At 37.0% G+C, this 6,752-nt stretch overlaps 1 protein-coding gene and 1 long non-coding RNA gene across 6 annotated transcripts in view; one reads left to right on the forward strand and one right to left on the reverse strand.

Annotated features, from left to right (window-relative positions):
• The window catches only part of LOC117409483 (circadian locomoter output cycles protein kaput-like), a 71,529-nt gene extending 66,650 nt beyond the window's left edge, over positions 1-4,879 (reverse strand). For 3 of the 5 annotated variants that reach the window (XM_034015620.3, XM_034015621.3, XM_034015619.3), the window contains exon 1: positions 4,356-4,878. The gene's annotated coding sequence lies outside the window, so the exon portion shown is untranslated. Of the gene's footprint in view, positions 1-4,141; positions 4,218-4,355 lie in introns of those variants that run through there. The other 2 variants (XM_034015622.3, XM_058997693.1) reach the window with 2 other exon arrangements.
• On the forward strand, positions 2,557-4,481 carry LOC131699739 (uncharacterized). The gene is made up of 3 exons (XR_009308284.1): positions 2,557-2,595; positions 3,905-3,987; positions 4,403-4,481. It is a non-coding gene; the product is annotated as an uncharacterized LOC131699739 (long non-coding RNA).
• Positions 4,880-6,752: the final 1,873 nt, after the last annotated feature.

Raw genomic sequence — 6,752 nt, forward strand, 5'->3', positions numbered from 1 at the left:
CATGAAGACGAAGGAACATTCAAAGCAAATCCGGAATAAGGTTCTTCAAAAGCATCAATCAGGGGTAGGATATAAGAACATTTCCAAGGCATTGAATATCCCCCGGAGCACAGTAAAGTCCATTATTAAGAAATGGAGAGAATATGGCACAACTGTGACTCTGTCTAGAACAGGCCGTCCTCAAAAACGGAGTATCCGGGCGAGAAGGGCACAAGTCAGGGCTGCCACCAAGATGCCTAAGGCAACTCTAAAGGAGTTACAGTCTTCCACGGCTGAGCTGGGAGACACTGTGCATACGGCAACAATAGCCCAGGTGCTTTACAAAACTGGCCTTTATGGGAGAGTGGCAAAAAGAAAGCCATTGTTGAAAAAACTCACATCAAATCTCGGCTAGATTTTGCCAGAAGGCATGTGGGAGACTCTGAGACCAAGTGGAAGAAGATTCTATGGTCTGATGAGACCAAAATAGAGCTTTTTGGCCTCAACGCTAAGCGCTATGTTTGGTGCAAGCCTAACACCGCACATCATCCTGAGAACACCATCCCTACCGTGAAGCATGGTGGAGGCAGCATCATGCTATGGGGATGCTTCTCTGCGTCAGGGCCTGGAAAGCATGTGAAGATAAGAGGGCAAAATGGATGCAGCAAAGTACACAGAAATCCTGGAGGAAAACCTGCTGAAGTCTGCAAGAGACCTGGGACTTGCGAGAAGATTCATCTTTCAGCAGGACAATGACCCGAAACATACAGCCAAAGCCACACTGGAGTGGCTTAAAAACAAAAAGGTCAATGTCCTGGAGTGGCCCAGTCAAAGCCCAGACCTCAATCCAATTGAGAATATGTGGAAAGAGTTGAAAATTGCTGTTCACCAAAGGTCCCCATCCAACTTGACAGAGCTTGAGCAATTTTGCAAAGAAGAATGGGCAAAAATTGCAGTGTCCAGATGTGCAAAGCTGGTAGACTTATCCAAACAGACTCATGGCTGTAATTGCTGCCAAAGGTGCCTCTACCAAATATTGACTCAAGGGGGTGAATACTTATGCAATCAATTATTTTCTGTTTTGTATTTGTAATTAATTTAGAACAATTTGTAGATTTTATTTTTCACTTTGACATTATATAGTACAAATTATTGCAGCACAGGGATAATAATATTTTCTTAATTACTCAAATTACCCAAAACCTAATCTGAAGCGCCGCCTGGCATTATGAAACATTTGCAGTAAATAGTGGAAGTTACGTATAATCTAAAAGATAAATTCAAAACATAATCATTAAAACACAGTTTGTGATATATTGTTGTATTATTAGCTTTAAGAGAGTGATGTTATGTGCCGCTTTGCTTGCAGGGACGGTGGAGGAGTTATGGTTAAAGTGTGTAGTCATTGTGTTACTTTGGCAGCTTCAAACTTGCAAGAATATCCGTTTATATTCCCGTTTGTATAATCAGAAAAGGCTGGCTTGGTTTCACAAACATCTGTCTGGAAGTGGTTAGCATTATGTTAATACTTTGTATTACTTGTAATAATCTTTCAATACAATTTCATATCACTAGCAAACAGGTGTGATTAATTGATTGATCGATCAATAGAAAATGTCAAGATTAAAACCCCTAATTTAAACATGCATTTTTTCAAAATCCTTATTAGCAAATATCCTATAATGATAATTATCACAGCATTTGCTGAACTATGATTAGAGTTATGGTACTGCTCCAACCCTAGTTATGCATAGTGTCAACAACTTAATTTCTACTGGAAATCATCTGCGGTGGAACGTCATTAAGAATCACAGAATACTGCTTGGAAAGACTGTCTGAAAGCAGGCGGTAATGTATCAATAATATGGTCAAAGGTTACAAAAATATGGCACTGATACTAATAGCAGTAGGTGCAGTGGTGGTTTTGCAAACTCATACAAGTTCCCTTCACAGGGATGCTTTATCATCATTAACGATAATGATAAATACATATGTAATACATATGTAAGTTTCACAGTAGCCTGTATTAAAATATGTAAAATCTAGTAAACCACCAGTATTTAAGAAATGATCCATCCCTTATGTTCTGTAGATGTATCATTCCTTGATTGGCTGTGGGGATATTATGGAAAGCAGTCAGCTCCAACCCAGCTGCAATTCTACTGCTTTATAAAAACAGTCCCAAATAAAAAGCATTTCAGTGGAAGTTTCAGGACTATGTTCTTTGCTCAGGAGAACACACTGACCAAAAACCATGCAAAATATTTTCCCAAGTAAATCATTCATAAAAATGGAAAGAATGCATCATGCTCGTGGCTCGCTACAGTTTTGCCAAGCTACTTTAAGCTTGTACTGTAGAACGCCTCTAACCACTGTAACACAGAAAGGGCTCTGCATGTAAATAAAGTCTGGGTGTTGTGTGTTTTGGTGGTGGTTGGCAGGGACGGGGTTAATTCCGCTCCCTGCCAAAAACATGTGAGAATGTGGCTGTTCCCAAACGAGGTAATTGGTGATGATTGGGAACAGCCACAAACTATAAGAGAGAGCTTCCAGCTCCATCAGAGAGATCACCAGGGAACTGGTATGAAAAGTGTTTGGCTGCTTAAAAAAAGAAAGGTAAATGGTTTTGTTGCACTGTGTGTGTTGACAGGTAAACGGCTTAGCCGTCCTGTGTGTTAGTCAGGGACCTGTTAAAGTGAAGGTAGGCTCTATGTTTGAGCTAGGCTTTTGTTTTGTTGTTTGGTGTGGTTTGTGTTGTGAAAATTAAGTGTGCAGAGGCGCTCAAAAATCTAAATTCTGTGCCTGGGTCTGTTTCTAAAGGGCAAACAAGCTGACGACTGAGAGGTTATGTTACACCACTGATTTATTTAAGTGAAATGAAGTGGTCAAATCTTGTCCTAGGAAAGTAAGTAGGCCAGTATTAAGTGAGATTAAAAAAGAGCTATTTGTTTTCAATTTCAAGACTCCCCAATAGTCCAGCAGATAATACAAAGACAAATTAATTAGAATGAAGAGCATAAAATTCCTCTATAATGTAACCTCATAAACAAACAAAACAGTAAATGTTTTGTGCCAAAGACATCTATAAATTCAAGAAATAATAGTTTGTGAAAATATTCCAATTGGCTAACTCTGCAGTCTTACCGAAGCTGTGTCACTGGTTACATGACTATCTGATGTTTGTTTGTTTGTTTTTTTTTCTGGACATGTGTAACCATGTATAGTAACAGTCAAAGTCCATCCCCATAACTGCAGTAAATCCAAAAATTAAAACTAGCAGTATCATGACCTACATCCACCATATTCACAAAAAGTGTAACATCTAGGGGCAAAAGGGAAGTCATTTTTAGACATCCCCAGGTTCTTATTTTCTCATTAATTAAAAACGTCAGGGAATTTGTAAAAATGGCTAATTTAATGATAACTTAAGTCTTAAATTAACGTTCATAAATGGGCATTTTATTTTCCTAAAATGACATGTGCACGTTTCAACAGTACCGGTATAGTAAAATGTTAATATTGTAAAAAGGTGTGTGTTTTTTTTTTTTTGTTTGTTTTCATAAATACTAGTTTAACAAATTATCCATCCCTTCTATTTTGTGCAGATTAATTATTCCTTGATTGGCCGCGGGGATATTATATGCAAAACAGCCAGCTGCAATTCAAACACAATTCATAAACTAGCTGATCGATCGATGAGGATACTATAGGGACTTGCACAGGCTACTCACACTGCCAGCAGGACTTGAACCGTGCATGTTGACCTACAGCAGCACACAAACACGCCACTCATATCCAACAAATGTACATAGGAAAACCATATTAAACGAGAATGAGAAAAACTGCAAAATGTCAGGGTTTCACATACTGATCCAAACCATAATAAAAACTCATATAAAATGTTAAGAAATGTTTCTCTTTACAGATATGAAAGTGATCAAACTTCAAGATACATTCCGAACCTCTGAAGCCGCCCCCATAGAAAACGTACTATAGGACAAGTGCAAGGTGATTCAATGAATCAAGTTTTTTGTAAATATACAGCCGTAAACAAAACTACAAATGTGTCACTGCCTGTTGAAGTTCGTGTTATTATACTAACTACGGTACATTAGCAAGAATAATACCTTCTCGCTGAACCTATACAGAAATGACCACCAACCTTGTAGCACTAGTACACAGTAGTAAACACTCCCCTCTTTCTCGGCGAAATGTAATGTGGGTCACAAGGCCTAAGACTCCCCCAGCACTGAAAACCCCCCTTCACTGCTTTGCACTGTACCCTGCGAGCGTATACGTACACAAAAAGCAGGGGTATTTGGACCAAAACCCGTTTTTAATATCATATAGCCGTGCATGCCAATGTAACCATTTACCTTGCAGAATCCCTGATTCTCCGGCTTTTCATCTTGTTTTGATGTAGATGGCTGCGTTGAGTTAACTGGAGTTCCAAAACAGCAGGCCTACCTTCGCTCCGCAAGCACAAGGCATGCGCAATGGAATAACAATCACACAATCTGGCATGACACAGTCGAGCTGAGGTGAAGATCCAGCGAGGCAGATTTTTTTTATTATTATTATTATTATTGACATGCAACAGGTTAACCGAAATCGCAATAAGTAATGTTCTTAACGAGTATAAATAATCACACCTCCAACGTTTTTGCTTAAGAGGGAGGCATAAGTAAATTGGCAGCATGAATCCGGAAAAGGAAAATAAAGCACATTGTGTGTCTCAAATCCCATATTATTAATTTAAAATATACGGTATTAAAATAGCGTACATAACCCCCCAAATAATAGTACAGCCAATAACCAGTGAATTTGTCATCAACATAAATTCACAGCAGTCAGTACCCATGGGATTATCAGAAAATAATTAAACTTGGTCAAATTATTAAATATCAGTATGGATGCCTACAGTAAATTAATGTATACAGTCTAGTACGACTAGCTAGATTATTCAAATTGATATATATATATATATATATATATATATATATATATATGAATGAGAGAGATTTGATATAAAACTATAAAGCAGACTTTGTTTCCAAGTCTCTACTTAACTTAAGCCAAAAAAAAAAAAACCTGGAGATCCTACAGACGCCAACCCATAAACTGCAAATTACCGAGTTACGTTAAATTGTTAACTACTGTGTACCAAAATGTATTCGGAATACAAAGAACAACAAATGAAAATAACTGCTTACATATAAAAACATTAATTCATTATGAATTGCAAAAATCCACATTCTAAACCTGCATTTGCAAACTATTTCCCCTGTTTTTAGGTTGGTTTATTTCGGTATTGTGTGTTCTTTGAAATGCATGTTACACAAGCGTTTCCACTTTTGGCCCGTATCTGTCACTCACTCGGCTGGCACAGAGCCAATCAGGTCAAATACGCGCTGCAACCAAACTTGAATTTATGTATCTCCCGCGCTGTCTATGCTGCACAATCTGATTGAAAGCAGCTTCGTCCAATCACTGGCTGTATCAGTTTAGTTCACCAACTGTAGTTCAACCCTTTAACACAAAGACCTGCAGTGCATCCCGATGGTTTAGTTCTTAAGCACATCATTTTTGAAGATTGTTTTAAGTATTGGTAATCCTGAATCCTGTCATTTTTCCCCTTATGATAACGCACTATTTAATGCTAGTAACAGTTTATTCCTGTATTCTGAATACGATAGACACAGTGTATAAATTGACCATAAATGTAAAGAAGCCAAATTTCTTAACTTTGCTGCAATAAACTAAATTGGACGCCTGCTTAAAATAAAGATGTAGTGTCCAATAACAAATATATTGAGTTAGATTATTTTAAATAAAAAACTAAGAAAGAGAACAGACTTTTTCCAAATGTTTCTAAAATATAACTTCTTGTTGCCCGCTTACTTAATTTTTCTAGTTTAGTTTATTCTGCACTCTGTAGCCTTTTTTAACAGACCAATTTATTTATATTCTTTAAGAGTATTACTTGAGTGTTTGAACAATTTCAAGTTGTATTTATTTATTTTAAAAACAAATTGTGCATAGTGACTAGCACCCTGATAAGTTGAAAAATAACAAAGGCCCCCTTAAGAAAATCTGGGTTAGCCTTCAATGTTAATTGGATTTTACATATTTGTACTGTTTGTTTACATAAATAAATAAATAAATAAATGTAAAAACAAAAAAAAAATTATGGTGTTAGAAATCAATGTGGTTTCATAATATCAACGTTTCTGACTTATCAATAGTTTCACTTCCCATTGAGTTGAAAGGCCTTGTTTACAAAAGCTATATTCATTAAATACTGCAGTATGTCTTAAACTGGTGAGACGAACATAACAAGAACTAGACATTGCCGGAATTCTAGTAATGTTAAAACGATCCCTTTTTCAGCAGTAGATCTCACGTCTTTCCAGAGGGAAGGACTTCTGTCTTATAAATGTAATCATGTTGTCACCCAGATGAACTGGACTGCACAGTTTCAGAAAGTTTAGCTTACCAGTGGAAGAAAATACAATCATCACCTTATCAGATCCTGATATGCTGGGAAGAGTGCAACTCAGATGCAAGTGGGATGACTAGAATGTAAAATACTGTAGCAAAGACTGTCTGTATTGTATGAAAGAACAAATCCGAGTTTTCTGCATTAGCTAGTAGGTCATAGAAAGGTGTAATTAAACCAAATACTAATTTTGTGGTCCTACATTTCATTTCTAACTACATGTAATTGCAGAAATTGCAGTATACAGTAAGTTTGCTGCATACATCTCTGAAAT

The sequence above is a fragment of the Acipenser ruthenus genome, chromosome 2 (genome assembly GCF_902713425.1).
Source record: "Acipenser ruthenus chromosome 2, fAciRut3.2 maternal haplotype, whole genome shotgun sequence".
NCBI classification, from domain to species: domain Eukaryota; kingdom Metazoa; phylum Chordata; class Actinopteri; order Acipenseriformes; family Acipenseridae; genus Acipenser; species Acipenser ruthenus.